Here is a 21,198-nt window from a genome sequence, read left to right on the forward strand (position 1 = left end):
TCAAGAAGACACGGTGATGGAGATCATGATGATGGAGATCATGGTGTCATGCCAGTGACAAGATGATCATGGAGCCCCAAGATGGAGATCAAAGGAGCTATATGATATTGGCCATATCATGTCACTATTATTTGATTGCATGTGATGTTTATCATGTTTATACATCTTATTTGCTTAGAACGACGGTAGTAAATAAGATGATCCCTCATTACAATTTCAAGAATGTGTTCTCCCCTAACTGTGCACCGTTGCTAAAGTTCGTCGTTTCGAAGCACCACGTGATGATCGGGTGTGATAGATCCTTACGTTCACATACAACGGGTGTAAGACAGTTTTACACATGCAAAACACTTAGGGTTAACTTGACGAGCCTAGCATGTACAGACATGGCCTCGGAACACAAGAGACCGAAAGGTCGAGCATGAGTCGTATGGTAGATACGATCAACATGAAGATGTTCACCGATGATGACTAGTCCGTCTCACGTGATGATCGGACACGGCCTAGTTGACTCGGATCATGTAATCACTTGGATGACTAGAGGGATGTCTATCTGAGTGGGAGTTCATAAGATGAACTTAATTATCCTGAACATAGTCAAAAGGTCTTCACAAATTATGTCGTAGCTCGCGCTTCTGTTCTACTGTTTAGATATGTTCCTAGAGAAAATTTAGTTGAAAGTTGATAGTAGCAATTATGCGGACTAGGTCCATAAACTGAGGATTGTCCTCATTGCTTCATAGAAGGCTTATGTCCTTAATGCACCGCTCAGTGTGCTGAACCTCGAACGTTGTCTGTGGATGTTGCGAACATCTGACATACACATTTTGATAACTACGTGATAGTTCAGTTAAACGGTTTAGAGTTGAGGCACCGAAGACGTTTTTGAAATGTCACGAAACATATGAGATGTTTTGAGGGCTGAAATTGGGATTTCAGGCTCGTGCCCACGTCAAGAGGTATAAGACCTCCGACGATTTTCTTAGCCTGCAAACTAAGGGAGAAAAGCTCAATTGTTGAGCTTGTGCTCAGATTGTCTGAGTACAACAATCGCTTGAATCGAGTGGGAGTTGATCTTCCAGATGAAATAGTGATGGTTCTCCGAACTCATTACCACCAAGCTGCTTGAGCTTCGTGATGAACTATAATATATCAGGGACATATATGATGATCCTTGAGATATTCGCGATGTTTGACACCACAAAAGTAGAGATCAAGAAGGAGCATCAATTGTTGATGGTTTGTGAAACCACTAGTTTCAAAGGGCAAGGGCAAAAAGGGATGCTTCATGAAACGGCAAATCAGCTGCTGCTCTAGTGAAGAAACCCAAGGTTGAACCCAAACCCGAGACTAAGTGCTTCTGTAATAAGGGGAACAGCCACTGGAGCAGAATTACCCTAGATACTTGGTAGATTAGAAGGCTGGCAAGGTCGAAAGAAGTATATTGGATGTATTATGTTAATGTGTACTTTACTAGTACTCCTAGTAGCACCAGGGTATTAGATACCGGTTCGGTTGCTAAGTGTTAGTAACTCGAAATAAAAGCTACGGAATAAATGGAGACTAGCTAAAGGTGAGCTGACGATATGTGTTGGAAGTGTTTCCAATGTTGATATGATCAAGTATCGCACGCTCCCTCTACCATCGAGATTGGTGTTAAACCTAAATAATTGTTATTTGGTGTTTGCGTTGAGCATAGACATGATTGGATTATGTCTATCGCAATACGGTTATTCATTTAAGGAGAATAACGGTTACACTGCTTATTTGAATAATACCTTCAATGGTCTTGCACCTAAAATGAATAGTTCATTGAATCTCGATCGTAGTGATACACATGTTCATGCCAAAAGATATAAGATAGTAATGATAGTACCACCTACTTGTGGCACTGCCACGTAATTCATATCGGTATAAAACGCATGAAGAAGCTCCATGTTGATGGATCTTTGGGCTCACTCGTTTTTTGAAAAGTTTGAGGCATGCGAACCATGTCTATTGGTGTATATGCATGAAGAAACTCCATGAAAATGGACCGTTTGGACTCACTTGATTTTGAATCACTTGAGACATGCAAATCATACCACATGGGCAAGATGACTGAAAGCCTCGTTTTCAGTAAAATGGAACTAGAAAGCAACTTGTTGGAAGTAATACATTTTGATGTGTGCAGTCCAATGAGTGCTGAGGCATGTAGTGGATATCGTTATGTTCTTACTTCACAGATGATTTGAGTAGAAGTTGAGTATATTTACTTGATGAATCACGAGTCTGAATTATTGAAAGGTTCAAGTAATTTCAGGGTGAAGTTCAAAGATCGTCGTGACAAGAGGATAAAAGATCTATGATATGATCATAGAGATGAATATCTGAATTACGAGTTTGGCACAGAATTAAGACATTGTGGAAATTGTTTCACAACTAATACAGCCTGGAACACCATAGTGTGATGGTGTGTCCGAACATCATAACTGCACCCTATTGGATATGATGCATACCATGATGTCTCTTATCGAATTACCACGATAGTTTATGGGTTAGGCATTAGAGACAACCACATTCACTTTAAATAGGGCACCACGTAATTCCGATGAGATGACACTGTATGAACTATGGTTTAGAGAAACCTAAGCTGTCATTTCTTAAAAGTTTGGGGCTGCGACGCTTATGTGAAAAAGTTTCAGGCTGATAAGCTCGAACCCAAAGCGGATAAATGCATCTTCATAGGTCACCCAAAACAGTTGGGTATACCTCCTGTCTCAGATTTGAAAGCAATAAGGGATTGTTTCTAGAATCGGGTCCTTTCTCGAGGAAAAGTTTCTCTCGAAAGAATTGAGTGGGAGGATGGTGGAGACTTGATGAGGTTATTGAACCGTCTCTTCAACTAGTGTGTGGCAGGGCACAGGAAGTTGTTCCTGTGGCACCTACACCAATTGAAGTGGAAGCTTATGATAGTGATCATGAAACTTCAGATCAAGTCACTACCAAACCTCGTGGGATGACAAGGATGCATACTACTTCAGAGTGGTACGTAATCCTGTCTTGGAAGTCATGTTGCTAGACAACAATGAACCTATGAGCTATGGAGAAGCGATGGTGGGCCTGGATTCCGATAAATGGCTCGAGGCCATATAATCCGAGAGAGGATCCATCTATGAAAACAAAGTGTAGACTTTGGAAGAACTACTTGATGGTCATAAGGCTGTTAGGTACATATGGATTTTAAAAGGAAGACGGACAATGATGGTAAATGTCACCATTAAGAAAGCTCGACTTGTCGTTAAGATGTTTTTCGACAAGTTCAAGGAGTTGACTATGATGAGACTTTCTCACTCGTAGTGATGCTAAGAGTCTGTTGGGATTATATTAGCGATTACTGCATTATTTATGAAATCTTGCAGATAGGATGTCAAAACATTGTTTCCTCGACAATTTTCTTTAGGAAAGGTTGTATGTGATACAACCGGAAGGTTTTGTCAATCCTGAAAGATGCTAATAAGTATGCAAAGCTCCAGCAATCCTTCTAAGGACTGGAGTAAGCATCTCGGAGTTGGAATGTATGCTTTGATGATCAAAGATTTTGGGTTTATACAAAGTTTATGAGAAACTTGTATTTCCAAAGAAGTGAGTGGGAGCACTATAGAATTTCTGATGAATATATGTTGTTGACATGTTGTTAATCAGAAATTACATAGAATTTCTGGAAAGCATATAGGGTTATTTGGAAAGTGTTTTTTCAATGGAAAGCCTGGATTAAGCTACTTGAACATTGAGCATCAAGATCTATAAGGATAGATCAAAACGCTTAATGGTACTTTCAAATGAGCACATACCTTGACATGATCTTGAAGGTGTTCAAGATGGACCAGTCAAAGAAGGAGTTCTTGGCTGAGTTGTAAGGTATGAAGTTAAGATTTAAAGCTCGACCACAGCAGAATAGAGAGAAAGGATGAAGGTCGTCCCCTATGCTTAAGACGTAGGCTCTACAGTATGCTATGCTGCGTACCGCACCTGAAATGTGCCTTGCCATGAGTCAGTCAAGGGGTACAAGAGTGATCCAAGAATGGATCACAAGACAGCGGTCAAAGTTATCCTTAGTAACTAGTGGACTAAGGAATTTTCTCGATTATGGAGGTGGTAAAAGAGTTCGTCGTAAAAGGTTACGTCGATGCAAGCTTAACACCTATCCGGATAGCTCTGAGTAGAGATACCAGATACGTATAATGGAGCAACAATTTAGAATAACTCCAAGTAGAACAGTTATTTGAAATGGCTCCAAATAGAGCGTGGTAGCTGCATCTAGGAGATGACATAAAGATTTGTAAAGCACACACGGATCTGAAAGGTTCAGACCCGTTGACTAAAACCTCTCTCACAAGCAACATGATCAAACCCAGAACTCATTGAGTGTTAATCACATAGTGATGTGAACTAGATTATTGACTCTAGTAAACTCTTTGGATGTTGGTCACATGGCGATGTGACCCGTGAGTGTTAATCACATGGCGATGTGAACTATATTATTGACTCTAGTGCAAGTGGGAGACTGTTGGAAATATGCCCTAGAGGCAATAATAAATTGATTATTATTATATTTCCTTGTTCATGATAATCGTTTATTATCCATGCTATAATTGTATTGATAGGAAACTCAGATACATGTGTGGATACATAGACAACACCATGTCCCTAGTAAGCCTCTAGTTGACTAGCTCGTTGATCAATAGATGGTCACGGTTTCCTGACCATGGACATTGGATGTCATTGATAACGGGATCACATCATTAGGAGAATGATGTGATGGACAAGACCCAATCCTAAGCATAGCACAAGATCGTGTAGTTCGTATGCTAAAGCTTTTCTAATGTCAAGTATCATTTCCTTAGACCATGAGATTGTGCAACTCCCGGATACCGTAGGAATACTTTGGGTATGCCAAACCTCACAACGTAACTGGGTGGCTATAAAGGTACACTACAGGTATCTCCGAAAGTGTCTGTTGGGTTGGCACGAATCGAGACTGGGATTTGTCACTCCGTGTAAACGGAGAGGTATCTCTGGGCCCACTCAGTAGGACATCATCATAATGTGCACAATGTGATCAAGGAGTTGATCACGGGATGATGTGTTACGGAACGAGTAAAGAGACTTGCCGGTAACGAGATTGAACAAGGTATCGGGATACCGACGATCGAATCTCGGGCAAGTATCGTACCGCTAGACAAAGGGAATTGTATACGGGATTGATTAAGTCCTTGACATCGTGGTTCATCCGATGAGATCATCGTGGAACATGTGGGAGCCAACATGGGTATCCAGATCCCGCTGTTGGTTATTGACCGGAGAGTCATCTCGGTCATGTCTGCATGTCTCCTGAACCCGTAGGGTCTACACACTTAAGGTTCGGTGACGCTAGGGTTATAGAGATATTAGTATGCGGTAACCCGAAAGTTGTTCGGAGTCCCGGATGAGATCCCGGACGTCACGAGGAGTTCCGGAATGGTCCGGAGGTAAAGAATTATATATAGGAAGTGCTATTTCGGCCATCGGGACAAGTTTTGGGGTCACCGATATTGTACCGGGACCACCGGAAGGGTCCCGGGGGTCCACCGGGTGGGGCCACCTGCCCCGGGGGGGCACATGGGCTGTAGGGGGTGCGCCTTGGCCTATATGGGCCAAGGGCACCAGCCCCAAGAGGCCCATGCGCCAAGAGAAGAGGAAAAGGGGAGAGTCCTAAAGGGGGAAGGCACCTCCGAGGTGCCTTGGGGAGGATGGACTCCTCCCCCCCCCCTTGGCCGCACCCTTCCTTGGAGGAAGGGGCAAGGCTGCGCCCTCCCCCTCTCCCTTGGCCCTATATATAGTGGGGGAAAGGGAGGGCAATCATACCCAAGGCCTGGCGCCTCCCTCTCCCTCCCATGACACATCTCCCTCCTCCCGCAGCGCTTGGCGAAGCCCTGTTGGAATCCCGCTACTTCCACCACCACGCCGTCGTGTTGTTGGATCTCCATCAACCTCTCCTCCCCCCTTGCTGGATCAAGAAGGAGGAGACGTCGCTGCTCCGTACGTGTGTTGAACGCGGAGGTGCCGTCCGTTCGGCGCTAGGATCATCGGTGATTTGGATCACGACGAGTACGACTCCATCAACCCCGTTCTCTTGAATGCTTCCGCTTAGCGATCTACAAGGGTATGTAGATGCACTCTCCCTCCCCTCGTTGCTGGTTTCTCCATAGATAGATCTTGGTGACACGTAGGAAAATTTTGAATTTCTGCTACGTTCCCCAACAGTAGGGTCTACACACTTAAGGTTCGATGACGCTAGGGTTATAGGGAATAGATGTACGTGGTTACCGAATGTTGTTTGGAGTCCCGGATGAGATCCCGGACGTCACGAGGAGTTCCGGAATGGTCCGGAGGTAAAGATTTATATATGGGAAGTCATCATACGGTCACCGGAATAATTCGGGGGTTACCGGTATTGTACCGGGACCACCGGAGGGGTTCCGGGGGTCCACCGGGAGGGTCCACCTGCCCCGGAGGGCCCTATGGGCTGTGTGTGGAGAGGGACCAGCCCCTTGGTGGGCTGGGCGCCTCCCCCCTAGGGCCCATGTGCCTAGGGTTTGGGGAACCCTAAAGGGGGGGCGCCCCCCTTGCCTTGGGGGGCAAGGCAACCCCCCTGGCCGCCACCCCCTCCTCAGATTGGATCTGAGGGGGCCGGCCCCCCTCTCCCTTGCCCCTATATATATGTGGGGGGTGGGAGGGCAGCCGCACCCAAGTTCTGGCACAGCCCTCCCCCTCTCCCAAGTCCTCCTCCTCTCCCGCGGTGCTCGACGAAGCCCTGCAGGATTGCCACGCTCCTCCTTCACCACCACGCCGTCGTGCTGTTGCTGGACGGAGTCTTCCCCAACCTCTCCTTCTCCCCTTGCCGGATCAAGGCGTAGGAGACGTCACCGGGCTGCACGTGTGTTGAACGCGGAGGCGCCGTGGTTCAGCGCTTAGATCGGAATCAACCGCGATCTGAATCGCTACGAGTACGACTCCTTCATCCGTGTTCTTGCAACGCTTCCGCTTAGCGATCTACAAGGGTATGTAGATGCACTCTCCTTCCCCTCGTTGCTAGATTACTCCATAGATTGATCTTGGTGATGCGTAGAAAATTTTAAATTTCTGCTATGATCCCCAATCGTGGCATCATGAGCTAGGTCTATGCGTAGTTTCTATGCACGAGTAGAACACAAAGCAGTTGTGGGCGTGGATATTGTCAATTTGCTTGCCGTTACTAGTCTTATCTTCATTCGGCGGCATCGTGGGATGAAGCGGCCCGGACCGACCTTACACGTACGCTTACATGAGACTGGTTCCACCGATTGACATGCACTAGTTGCATAAGGTGGCTGGCGGGTGTCTGTCTCTCCCACTTTAGTCAGATCGGATTCGATGAAAAGGGTCCTTATGAAGGGTAAATAGAAATTGGCATATCATGTTGTGGTTTTGGCGTAGGTAAGAAATGTTCTTGCTAGAAACCTATAGCAGCCACGTAAAAACTTGCAACAACAATTAGAGGACGTCTAACTTGTTTTTGCAGCATGTGCCGTGTGATGTGATATGGCCAAAAGTATGTGATGAATGATATATGTGATGTATGAGATTGATCATGTTCTTGTAATAGGAATCACGACTTGCATGTCGATGAGTATGACAACCGGCAGGAGCCATAGGAGTTGTCTTAATTTATTTATGACCTGCGTGTCAACATAAACGTCATGTAATTACTTTACTTTATTGCTAAAGCGTTAGCCATAGTAGTAGAAGTAATAGAAGACGAGACAACTTCAAGAAGACACGATGATGGAGATCATGATGATGGATATCATGGTGTCATGCCGGTGACAACGACGATCATGGAGCCCCGAAGATGGAGATCAAAAGGAGCAAAGTGATATTGGCCATATCATGTCACTATTTGATTGCATGTGATGTTTATCATGTTTTACATCTTATTTGCTTAGAACGACGGTAGCTTAAATAATATGATCCCTCACTAAAATTTCAAGAAAAGTGTTCCCCCTAACTGTGCACCGTTGCGAAGGTTCGTTGTTTTGAAGCACCACGTGATGATCGGGTGTGATAGATTCTAACATTCGAATACAGCAGGTGTTGACGAGCCTAGCATGTACAGACATGGCCTCGGGACACATGCGAAACACTTAGGTTGACTTGATGAGCCTAGCATGTATAGACATGGCCTCGGAACACGGAAGACCGAAAGGTCGAACATGAGTCGTATAGAAGATACGATCAACATGAAGATGTTCACCGTTGATGACTAGTCCGTCTCACGTGATGATCGGACATGGCCTAGTCGATTCGGATCATGTTTCACTTAGATGACTAGAGGGATGTCTATCTGAGTGGGAGTTCATTAAATAATTTGATTAGATGAACTCAATTATCATGAACATAGTCTAAATTGTCTTTGCAAATATGTTGTAGATAAATAGCTCACGTTGTAGCTCCCTGTTTCAATACATTCCTAGAGAAAGATTAGGTTGAAAGATATTATAAGCAATGATGCGGACTGGATCCGTAGTCCGAGGAGTGTACTCACTTTTACACAGAAGGCTTATGTCTTTGATGCACCGCTCGATGTGCAAACCACTACAACGTCGTCTATGGATGTTGTGAACACTTGACAGACACATCCTGATGACTACTTAATAGTTTAGTGCACCATACTTTACGGCTTAGAATCGGGATTCCAATGACGTTTTGAACGCCGTAAGACATATGAGATGTTCCAAGAGCTGAAATGGGGATTTCAGGCTCATGTCCGTGTTGAGAGGTATGAGACCTCTGACAAGTTCTTTTGCCAACAAGATGGAGGAGAATAGCTCAGCTAGTGAGCATGTGCTCAGAATGTCTGGGTGCTACAATAAATTAAATCAAGTGGGAGTTAAACTTCCAGATAAGATAGTGATTGATAGAGTTCTCTAGCCACTATCACTAAGCTACTAGATCTTCGTGATGAACTATGACATGCAAGGGATGGAGTTGATCCCGGAGCTGTTCGTGGTGCTTAAGACCACAAAAGGTAGAAATCGAGAAGGAGCATCAAGTGTTGATGGTTTAAAAAGACCACTGGTTTCAAGAAGGGCAAGGGCTAGAAGGGAAACTTCATGGATGGCAAACCAGTTGCCGCTCTAGTGAAGGAACCCAAGGTTGAACCCAAACCCGAGACTAAGTGCTTCTAATGTAAGGGGAATGGTCACTGGTAGCGGAATTACCCCAAATGCATGGTAGATAAGAAGGCTGGCAACTTCAACAAAGTATATACGTGTTATTAATGTGTACCTCACTAGTACTCCTGGTAGCACCTGGGTATTGGATATCGGTTCAGTTGCTATTATTGGTGACTTGAAGCAAAAGCTACAGACTAAACGGAGACTGGCTAAGGGCGAGGTGACGATATGTGTTGGAAGTGTTTCCAAAGTTGATGAGATCACCATCGCACACTCCATCTGCCTTCAGGATTAGTATTGAACCTAGATAAATATTATCAGGTGTCTACGTTGAGCATGAATATGATTAGATCATGTTCATTGCAATACGGTTATTCATTTAAATTAGAGAATAATGGTTATTCTGTTTACATGAATAATACCTTTCATGGTCATGCACCCTATGTGAATGGTTCATTGAATCTCGGTCGTGGTAATACACATGTTCACACCAAAGGATGTAGAGTTGATAATGATAGTACCACTTTCTTGTGGCACTGCCGCTTAGGTCATATTGGCGTAAGATGCATGAAGAAACTCCATGTCAATGGATGTTTGGAGTCACTTGATTTTGAATCACTTGACACATGCGAGCCATGCCTCATGGGCAGGATGACTAAGACCCTGTTTTCAGGTACAATGAAACGGGCAAGTGACTTGATGGAAATCATACATGCTGATGCATGTGATCCAATGAGAATTGAAGCGTGCGGTGGATATCGCTATTTTCTCATCTTCACTGACGATTTGAGTAGATATAGGTATATTTACTTAATGAAACACAAGTCTGAAATGTTTGAAAAGTTCAAGCGATTTCAGAGTGAAGTTAAGAATCATCATAACAAGAAGATCAAATTCCTACGATCTGACCAATGAGAATTTCTGAGTTATGAGTTTGGCAAACACTTAAGACATTGTGGAATTGTTTCACAGTTGAAGCCACCTGGAACACCACAGGGTAATGGTGTGTCCGGACGTCGTAATCGAACCTTAGGAGATATGGTGCGATCTATGATGTCTCTTACCGATCTACCGCTATTATTTTGAGGTTATGCATTAGAGACAGCTGCATTCACTTTAGATAGGACACCATATAAGTCCGTTGAGACGACGCCGTATGAACATTGGTTTGGCAAGAAACCAAAGTTGTCGTTTCTTAATGTTTGGGGCTGCGATGCTTAAGGCTTCAGCCGGAGAAGCTCGAACCCAAAGCGGACAAACACATCTTCATAGGATACCAAAGGTGACAGTTGGGTATGCCTTCTATCTCAGATCCGAGGGCAAATTGTTTGTCGCTAAGAACGGGTCCTTTCTCGAAAAGGAGTTTCTCTCGAAAGAATTGAGTGGGAGGAAGATAGAAATTGATGAGGTTGTCGAACCTTTACTTCAACCAGAGAGTGATGCAACACAGAAAGATGTTTTCTGTGGAGCCTACGTCTGTTGAATAGGAAGTTAATGATAGTGATCATGAAGCTTCGGATCAAGTTGCTATCGAACCTCGTAGGTTGACAAGGATATGTACTACTCCTGAGTGGTACGGTAATCCTGTCTTAGATATCATGTTGTTAGAAAACAATGAACCTACGAGCTATGGAGAAGCGATGGTGGGCCCATATTCTGACAAATGGTTAGAAGCCATGAAATCCGAGATAGGATCCATGTATTAGAACAAAGTATGGACTTTGGTGGACTTGCCTGATGATCAGCGAGCCATTGAGATAAATGGATCTTTAAGAAGAAGACGGATGTGGGCGGTAATGTTACCGTCTATGAAGCTCGACTTGTGGGAAAGAGTCTTTTCACAAGTTTAAGGAGTTGACTACGATGAGAATTTCTCACCCGTAGCGATGCTTAAGTCCGTCGGAATCATGTTAGCATTAGCTGTATTTTTCGATTATGAAATCTGACAGATGGATGTCAAAACAAGTTTTCTTACCAGTTTTCATAAGAAAAGGTTGTATGTGATACAATAAAAGGTTTCGTCGATCCTAAGGATGCTAAAAGGTATGCTGGCTCCAGCAATCCTTCTATGGACTAGAGCAGGGATCTCGGAGTCGGAATATATGCTTTGATGGAGTGGTCAAAGCTTTTAGGTTTATACAATGTTTGCTAGAAACTTGTATTTACAAGAAAGTGAGTGGGAGCACTTCAACATTTCTGATAAATATATGTGGATGACATATTGTTGATCCGAAATAATGTAGAATTTCTGGAAAGCATAAACGGTTGTTTGAAGAGTGATTTTCAAAGGAAGACCTGGATAAAGCTACTTACATATTGGGCATCAAGATCTATAGAAATAGATCAAGACGCCTGATGATACTTTCAAAGAACACACACCTTGACATGTTTTTGAAGGAGTTCAAAATAGATCAGTCAAAGAAGGGGTTCTTACCTGAGTTGTAAGGTGTGAAGTTGAGTAAGACTCAAAGCTTGACCACGGCAGAAGAAAGAGGAAGGACGAAGGTCGTCCCCTATGCTCTTGTCATAGGCTCTATACGGTATGCCATGCTGAGTACCGCACCTGATGTGTGCCTTGCCACATGTCTGGCAAGAGGGTACAAAGGTGATCTAGGAGTAGACCACCAGATAGCGGTCAAAATTATCCTTAGAGGAATAAGGAAATGTTTCTTGGTTATGGAGGTGATAAAGAGTTCGACGTAAAGAGTTATGTCGATGCAAGCTTAACACCTGTCTGGATAGCTCTGAGTAGAGATACCGGATACGTATAATGGAGCAACAATTTGGAATAGCTCCAAGTGGAACGTGGTAGCAGCATCTACAATATGACATAAAGTTTTGCGAAATACATAGGGATCTGAATATGGCAAGACTCGTTGACTATAACCTCTCTCACAAGCATAACATGATCAAACCCAGAACTCATTGAGTGTTAATCACATAGTGATGTGAACTAGATTATTGAGTCTAGTAAACTCTCTGGATGTTGGTCACATGGCGACGTGACCTGTGAGTGTTAATCACATGGCGATGTGAACTAGACTATTGACTCTAGTGCAAGTGGAAGACTGTTGGAAATATGCCCTATAGGCAATAATAAATTAGTTATTATTATTATATTTCACTGTTCATGATAATCGTTTATTATCCATGCTAGAATTGCATTGATAGGAAACTCAGATACATGTGTGGATACATAGACAACACCATGTCCCTAGTAAGCCTCTAGTTGACTAGCTCGTTGATCAATAGATGGTTACGGTTTCCTGACCATGGACATTGGATGTCGTTGATAACGGGATCACATCATTAGGAGAATGATGTGATGGACAAGACCCAATCCTAAGCCTAGCACAAAGATCGTGTAGTTTTGTATGCTAAAGCTTTTCTAATGTCAAGTATCATTTCCTTAGACCATGAGATTGTGCAACTCCCGGATACCGTAGGAGTTCTTTGGGTGTACCAAACGTCACAACGTAACTGGGTGGCTATAAAGGTTCACTACAGGTATCTCCGAAAGTGTCTGTTGGGTTGGCACGAATCGAGACTAGGATTTGTCACTCCGTGTAACGGAGAGGTATCTCTGGGCCCACTCGGTAGGACATCATCATAATGTGCACAATGTGATCAAGGAGTTGATCACGAGATGATGTGTTACGGAACGAGTAAAGAGACTTGCCGGTAACGAGATTGAACAAGGTATCAGGATACCGACGATCGAATCTCGGGCAAGTATCGTACCGATAGACAAAGGGAATTGTATACGGGATTGATTGAATCCTTGACATCGTGGTTCATCCGATGAGATCATCGTGGAGCATGTGGGAGCCAACATGGGTATCCAGATCCCGCTGTTGGTTATTGACCGGAGAGTTGTCTCGGCCATGTCTGCATGACTCCCGAGCCCGTAGGGTCTACACACTTAAGGTTCGATGACGCTAGGGTTATAGGGAATAGATGTACGTGGTTACCGAATGTTGTTCGGAGTCCCAGATGAGATCCCGGACGTCACGAGGAGTTCCGGAATGGTCCGGAGGTAAAGATTTATATATGGGAAGTCATCATACGGTCACCGGAATAATTCGAGGGTTACCGGTATTGTACCAGGACCACCGGAGGGGTTCCGGGGGTCCACCGGGAGGGTCCACCTGCCCTGGAGGGCCCTATGGGCTGTGTGTGGAGAGGGACCAGCCCCTTAGTGGGCTGGGCGCCTCCCCCCTAGGGCCCATGCGCCTAGGGTTTGGGGGAACCCTAAAGGGGGGCACCCCCCTTGCCTTGGGGGGCAAGGCAACCCCTCTGGCCGCCGCCCCCTCCTCAGATTGGATCTGAGGGGGTCGGCCCCCCTCTCCCTTGCCCCTATATATATGTAGGGAGTGGGAGGGCAGCCGCACCCAAGTTCTGGCGCAGCCCTCCCCCTCTCCCAAGTCCTCCTCCTCTCCCGCGGTGCTCGGCGAAGCCCTGCAGGATTGCCACGCTCCTCCTTCACCACCACCCCGTCGTGCTGCTGCTGGACGGAGTCTTCCGCAACCTCTCCTTCTCCCCTTGCTGGATCAAGGCGTAGGAGATGTCACCGGGCTGCACGTGTGTTGAACGCGGAGGCGCCGTGGTTCGGCGCTTAGATCGGAATCAACCGCGATCTGAATCGCTACGAGTACGACTCCTTCATCCGCGTTCTTGCAACGCTTCCGCTTAGCGATCTACAAGGGTATGTAGATACACTCTCCTTCCCCTCGTTGCTAGATTACTCCATAGATTGATCTTGGTGATGCGTAGAAAATTTTAAATTTCTGCTACGATCCCCAACAAGAAATAAAAGCGACAGACTGCATAATAAAGGTCCATATAACAAGTGGCAATATAAAGTGACGTTCTTTTGCATTAAGATTTCGTGCATCCAACCATAAAAGTGCATGACAACCTCTGCTTCCCTCTGCGAAGGGCCTATCTTTTACTTTTATCTTCTACCTTACATAAGAGTCATGGTGATCTTCACCTTTCCTTTTTACATTTAACCCTTTGGCAAGCACAATGTGTTGGAAAGATCCGATCTATATAGCTAATTGGATGTGAGTCTTCATGAACTATTATTGTTGACATTACCCTTGAGGTAAAACGTTGGGAGGCAAAACTATAAGCCCCTATCTTTCTCTGTGTCCGATTAAAACTTCATACCCATAAATATTGCGTGAGTGTTAGCAATTGTGAAAGACTAAAAGATGGTTGAGTATGTGGACTTACTGAAAAGCTCTTATATTGACTCTTTCCTATGTTATAATAAATTGCAATTGCCTCAATGACTGAGATTAGAGTTTGTTGGTTCTCAATGAAGTTTATGATTCATACTTGAAAAATTGTGATTGAATTGTTACTTTAGCATAAGAGATCATATGAATATATATATATATATGTTGTTGTTCTAAGAATGATCATGATGCCCTCATGTCCGTATTTTATTTTTATCGACACCTCTATCTCTAAACATGTGGACATATTTTTTGATTTCGGCTTTCGCTTGAGGACAAGCGAGGTCTAAGCTTGGGGGAGTTGATACGTCCATTTTGCATCATGCTTTTATATCGATATTTATTGCATTATGGGCTGTTATTACACATTGTGTCACAATACTTATGCATATTCTCTCTTATTTTACAAGGTTTACATAAAGAGGGAGAATGCCGGCAGCTGGGATTCTGGACTGGAAAAGGAGAAAATATTAGAGACCTATTCTGCACAGCTCCAAAAGTCCTGAAACTTCACGGAAGTTATTTCCAGAATATATAAGAAATACTGAGCACAAGAAGTACCAGAGGGGGCCACCCACCAGCCACGAGGGTGGGGGGCGCGCCCTACCCCCCTGGGCGCGCCCCCTGCCTTGTGGGCCCCCGGTGGCCATCCGATGGCCATCTTCTGCTATATGGAGTCCTTCGTCGAGGAAAAAATTCATAAGCAAGCTTTCTGGAGGAGACTCTGCCGCCACGAGGCGGAACCTTGGCGGAACCAATCTAGGGCTCCAGCGGAGCTGTTCTGCCGGGGAAACTTCCCTCCGGGAGGGGGAAATCATCACCATCGTCATCACCAACGATCCTCTCATCAGGAGGGGGTCAATCTCCATCAACATCTTCACCAGCACCATCTCATCTCAAACCCTAGTTCATCTCTTGTATCCAATCTTTGTATCCAAACCTCAGATTGGTACCTATGGGTTGCTAGTAGTGTTGATTACTCCTTGTAGTTGATGCTAGTTGGTTTACTTGGTGGAAGATCATATGTTAAGATCCGTTATGCATATTAATACCCCTCTGATTATAACATGAATATGCTTTGTGAGTAGTTACGTTTGTTCCTGAGGACATGGGAGAAGTCTTGCTATTAGTAGTCGTGTGAATTTGGTATTCGTCCGATATTTTGATGAGATGTATGTTGTCATCCCTCTAGTGGTGTCATGTGAACGTAGACTACATGACACTTCACCATTGTTTGGTCCTAGAGGGAGGCATTGGGAAGTAATAAGTAGATGATGGGTTGCTAGAGTGACAGAAGCTTAAACCCTAGTTTATGCGTTGCTTCGTAAGGGGCTGATTTGGATCCATATGTTTCATGCTATGGTTAGGTTTACCTTAATACTTCGGTTGTAGTTGCGGATGCTTGCAATAGGGGTTAATCATAAGTGGGATGCTTTTCCAAGTAAGGACAGTACCCAAGCACCGGTCCACCCACATATCATATTATCAAAGTACCGAACGTGAATCATATGATCGTGATGAAAACCAGCTTGACGATAATTCCCATGTGTCCTCAGGAGTGCTTTACATCATATAAGAGTTTGTCCAGGCTTGTCCTTTGCTACAAAAGGGATTGGGCCATCTTTCTGCACCTTATTTACTTTTATTACTTGCTACTCGTTACCAATTACCTTATCACAAAACTATCTGTTACCTATAATTTCAGTGCTTGCAGAGAATACCTGGTTGAAAACCGCTTATCATTTCCTTCTGCTCCTCGTTGGGTTCGGCACTCTTACTTATCGAAAGGACTACGATAGATCCCCTACACATGTGGGTCATCAGTGAGCATTCCATCCACTACGTCAGCTCATCTTCTGACAGCGGCACCATGAAGGTCTGTTGCTAGAGCTAGGGTTAGGGTTTGTGATTTGCGGATTTCTCGAAGGAGCTTGTTCTGAAGTTCTTTTACAAATCTTTGGCTTTCCTTTGCACGCGCAGATCCTTGCTACCACAGGAGGACTCCAATTTCGAGGGCCTTGAAACTGACTTACATGTTTTGTGCCACAAACACAGGAAGGCAGTAGAGAGGCGTGTTGCTTTCGAAGGCATTATTAGTGGCAGGAGGTTCCTTGCTTGTGTTGAGAAGGTATTTGTCAAACTGATGCTAATTGTAAGTTCCTGGATTAAATATGCTTTTTATGTCATTGTTCAGTATTGAATGTGTACTGAGCAGATCTGGCATGTTTAGTTTGGTAGTTAAATAGTTGGCCAATGCTAAGTGAGGTCATTGTTTACTTTGGGTCTGTACTGTGCATAGGGTTGCGGCATGTTTATATGTTCTTTATATTTTAGGACAGTGTGGATGCATAGGGTTGTGGCACCGTTAATTGTTATTTTAGAGCATAGCTTGTAGAAGCACTCATAATTTACTTTGGCTATGTACTCCCTCCATTCCCTTATACAAGGCCACTATCAAAAATACATTTTGCATCAATACAAGTCCACCAACAGTAATCGAGGTAAAAATTAATGATGTTTTCTCATACTAGCAACTTTTTAATACTTTCATGCATGTAGTCATAATGACACTCAGCCACTTCCTTCCCATTCATTCGTTGTTTGCTTGTGGTGTATTAATGATCCCGATTAGTGAAAAGAAAAGTTGACTTGCAAAGAAGTCATTAAATTTTATCTTGGTACCTGTAATATGAGTTTGTGGCCTTGTATAAGGGAATGGAGGGAGTACTATAGACTTCCAAGCACTTAGTTTTTAATTAAGCTTTGCTTAGAGGCTGGTACTGATTTAGTTGATTATGTAGTTAACATTGAATATGAAATGTGTTCTTCTCTTGGAAGTGAACTAATTGCGGCATATAGCTCATATCTTATAGTTTAACACTGTATTTCTTTAGGAAGGTAAAAACCCATGAAACCTAGGATTCTTGCTTGGATGATCCTTCAAATATTTTGTTGTAACAATGCATCTAGAACCCTGGATTAGTATCTAGCACAACCTATAAGTAATCTCTAATCCTGGTGTACTGGGCCTTCTGATATCCTAAAACAACTCTCTTAGCTACCCTCTTACCCTATAGGGCATGTGGGTTGATATCTCCACTCCATACTTGCTCTTTTTAGTGTTAATTATTGTTGTGATTGTTGTGCATGGGGCATTCCTGATTGCCTCCTGACAATGTTCCGCAACCCACTTGGTAGTGGCTTTGGTGTTCTCTAACACATAAGGGCATGTGTGCACCAAATACTACTTCCTTATGGTAAATGTCTTCTCATTTGCAATCTGAGAAGCTGTTATATAAAAAGGGCACTGCTCATCTGTGCACACAACTATAATCCTATCATTGTAGTTTCTATGGTACTGAAAGTTGTTCTCTGTAATCTGCAGAGTTTCAAGGGCACTTCTGAACTGGTAAACATTAATGAAGCAAAGATGCTTCACAAATTGCTCCTGTGGGCGATCTCTATCCTCATCATACCATGTCCTTGGCTTCATCTTCTTTGCTCTGCTCTTCCTACCATTGGGCAACACGTATGCAAATGCCTTAGCCCCATCATCATCTTCCAGACCCAAGACTAATGGTTTCCTATTCTCATAAGATGATGGTATCCAATCCACCTCAAACAAGTGATCTAGACTTGCATGTGCTTTGCTTGTTGGGCCTTTTCTGACTCTCTTTGCCCTTTTCTTCTTCTGCACCTCTTGTCGCACCTCCTCATGTACTTCCTCTTCCTCAAATCCCTCCTCTTGCTCATCTTCCTCCTCTTCTTCCCCCTTTGGCTCATACAGTTCCTCCTCCTCCCCCCTCCTCTGTCTCATACATTTCCTCAACATCTGTGTCCCCTTCAAAATGCAGTAGTGGATCATCTCTCTATCTTTTCATCTCCTCAAGCCTAGCAATTATATCACCATATTCTGTCAGATTATCATCATCACTATCCTCTTGATTGGCCATAACTTCAGCTTTCCTTTTCAATGAATTGCCCTTCTCTTTTGGTTTCCGATTCTTCCTAAACATTTCAATCTCCTTTCTTCTAGTCTCCTCCATAGTTTTTTCTATTTTCTCTTGATCCTCTGAATTATTTGTTACATGATCTTCTACACCACCTAAAGCAGGCTACAAGCTCACAATGTTTGTGCTCTGCTATGTTTGAAACTGTATTGGCATTGGCTCCCATTCTGCTGTTGCGTCTGAATTTTCTGCTTCTACATCTATATTATATGCATTAAACAAGACTCCTTTCTCATCTATCTGATACAGTTTGGGCTCTCCAATTTCATCTAGAGGGACCTGCTGCTCAATAACATTGGCACCGTTGTTTACTTGTTTATATCTACCAGTTTGGGAGGATTGGCCCTAACAACTATTACATTCAATATTTTCTGCTTCTACATTACTAAGTGGTCTAGGATTTCCTCTAGCTTTTCATCATCATCATCATCATCTATTTATTTCATTCCTTCTATCCCTAGGCCAGGATCCCTTACATGATACATGAAATCTCTCACACCATATTCTTCTGTCTCTACCAGTGCTACTAGGTTGTAAAATGTGATGTCGGACAACATAATAGTTCTCTCAAGATCGTCTCTGTCATGAAAACGCATTCGCAATTCCCAAACCTCATCATCCAGACTACCAATAAACAAAATAACATAACAGTGCAAAGTGCTTAATTATAACTGTAAAATGCAAATGAAACAAAGTAGTGCAATATAAGTGCTTAATTTAAAAGGTGACAATGCAACATTGATGCGTATAAGAGAGCAGTGCAATATAAATGCTAAATTCATACTCTAAGCATCACAAAAATCGAGCAGTAAATTTCTGTTACACTAAATTCAAATTGGCCCTAACCCTAAATCACACATATCACCTAACGCTGGCATTCAACAGCACACTAACCCTAGAATAGCATGGCCAGACTATAATATGGCATTCAACAAACAGTACCCTAACCCTAGGGTTCAATAGCAACCCAATTTGAACTAAACGCACACAAACAGTATACAAAATTGAACAATTGGCACAACATAGCATTCAACATCACCTAATTTAACCTAAATCAGTTCGAACATTACTAAATTACAAACAGTAGGGATTTCTCCACAGTAACAGTAACACTAACCCTAGTCAAAGCAGTAGAGAGGGGAGAGGGGAAAGGGGAAGAAGAACTCATTATACGCCACCGAAGGATGACAAGAAGTGGTGGCTTCCCGTCGGATTGGCCTTCACCGCCGTGGCAAACACTCTCGCCGATGCGTATTCGACCGAATACTGTGGCGGCGTTGTCTCCATCGGCTTGCTAGAGTTTGAGTTCCCGCAAAGCTCGCCTGGCTCAGGATCCACGTCGCCTTGGCTGCCGCCTGGTTCACCGGAGTCTCCATCTATGGACTGAGAGCGGGGAGGAAGCGGGAAGGGAAGAGAATGGTGATGCGATGCGAGTGGGAGGGAAATAGATTTGGTCTAGACGTCTTCGTCCATCACTGTCTAACGGCGTGCGGCACGGCCCATTACACCAAATAGGTAGAAAACAAGCCACATCTATCATAAACGCACTCAACAGAGCCAAATTCGCTGATCAGTGTTTTTTACAAAAAAATACACAAGACATGATGGTTTTTGCCAAAAATATATAAAGTGTGTTTTTGGCTACCTATCCTTCAATGTGGTGGGTTTGTGCAATTTTTTATTTCTATACTACTTATAAAAGAGCAAACATTATCTTCTCTAAGTGCACCCCACAAAACGTACACGGATACATTACCACCGTATGATTAGTCCTACTAAACTCAATCTAACGGCTAGCCTTAACCTAATTTGTTATCTGTGTGCACTTAGCAATTTACATTGACTGACCGTACTCCACCGCGTAGGAAAATATGAAAGTCCACGTCCGGTCAATTAGGAAACTATAATCATGGACACTCCTATTAAGAAACTAATCACGGGCACATCTAATTATTAGGAAACTAATCACAAACGCATATTAGGAAACTAATCACGGGCGTATCCTATTATTAGGAAAATAATCACACACATCCTATTAGGAAATTAATCATGGACGCATCTAATTATTAGGAAACTAATCACGGACGCATCCTATTAGATAACTAATCATGAACGTATCTAATTATTAGAAAACTAATCGCGAGCGCATCCTATCGTCTCGGGAATTGCGATCGCGAGTCGTCTGCCGTCACTAGCCCACTACCCACGCGAGCCATAGTGGGAGACGTGCGAGGAGGAGCTGCGGCTTCCTCCGAACACACACACACGTGTCGTCGCCGCTTTCGTCTTCTGCCTGGAGGCCAGGTCAGTTTTCTACTGACTGCAACGACTTTGTCCACGTCCTGGCATGCTCTCCGGGAACCACCGGCATCCGCGTCGACTTCAGCTCTGTCCACAACACCCACACTGACAACCACCCACCGCCGACGCCCTTCAAGTGGGGGCAAAGCTGAGTATTCTGGACTAGTATAAGCGGGCCAAAAAAATCGAGTGAGGGGCGCCCCGGTGCATGCAGGGCGCCGCCTCAAAGCTGGATGACTGATTCACCTGCGTCGACAACGCCGCCCAGCTGGTGAGAGGACACGGTCGCCGCGGCCGCTCGCATGCCTGGACGACGGAGACGCTCGCCTTCACGCGAACGCGCCGCACGCACGCACTAATCAGGTAAGCACCGAGTGTTTTTTACTGTCATTTCTACCTCGCCGGTGG

General features: G+C 44.0%; 1 pseudogene; it reads right to left on the reverse strand.

The window, feature by feature from the left end:
- Positions 1-17,723: 17,723 nt before the first annotated feature.
- Positions 17,724-18,534, reverse strand: LOC147972225 (uncharacterized; annotated as a pseudogene).
- Between the last annotated feature and the right edge of the window lie 2,664 nt (positions 18,535-21,198).

The sequence above is a fragment of the Triticum urartu genome, chromosome 5A, assembly GCF_056163025.1.
Source record: "Triticum urartu cultivar PI428250 chromosome 5A, HENAU_Tu73, whole genome shotgun sequence".
Classification (NCBI taxonomy): domain Eukaryota; kingdom Viridiplantae; phylum Streptophyta; class Magnoliopsida; order Poales; family Poaceae; genus Triticum; species Triticum urartu.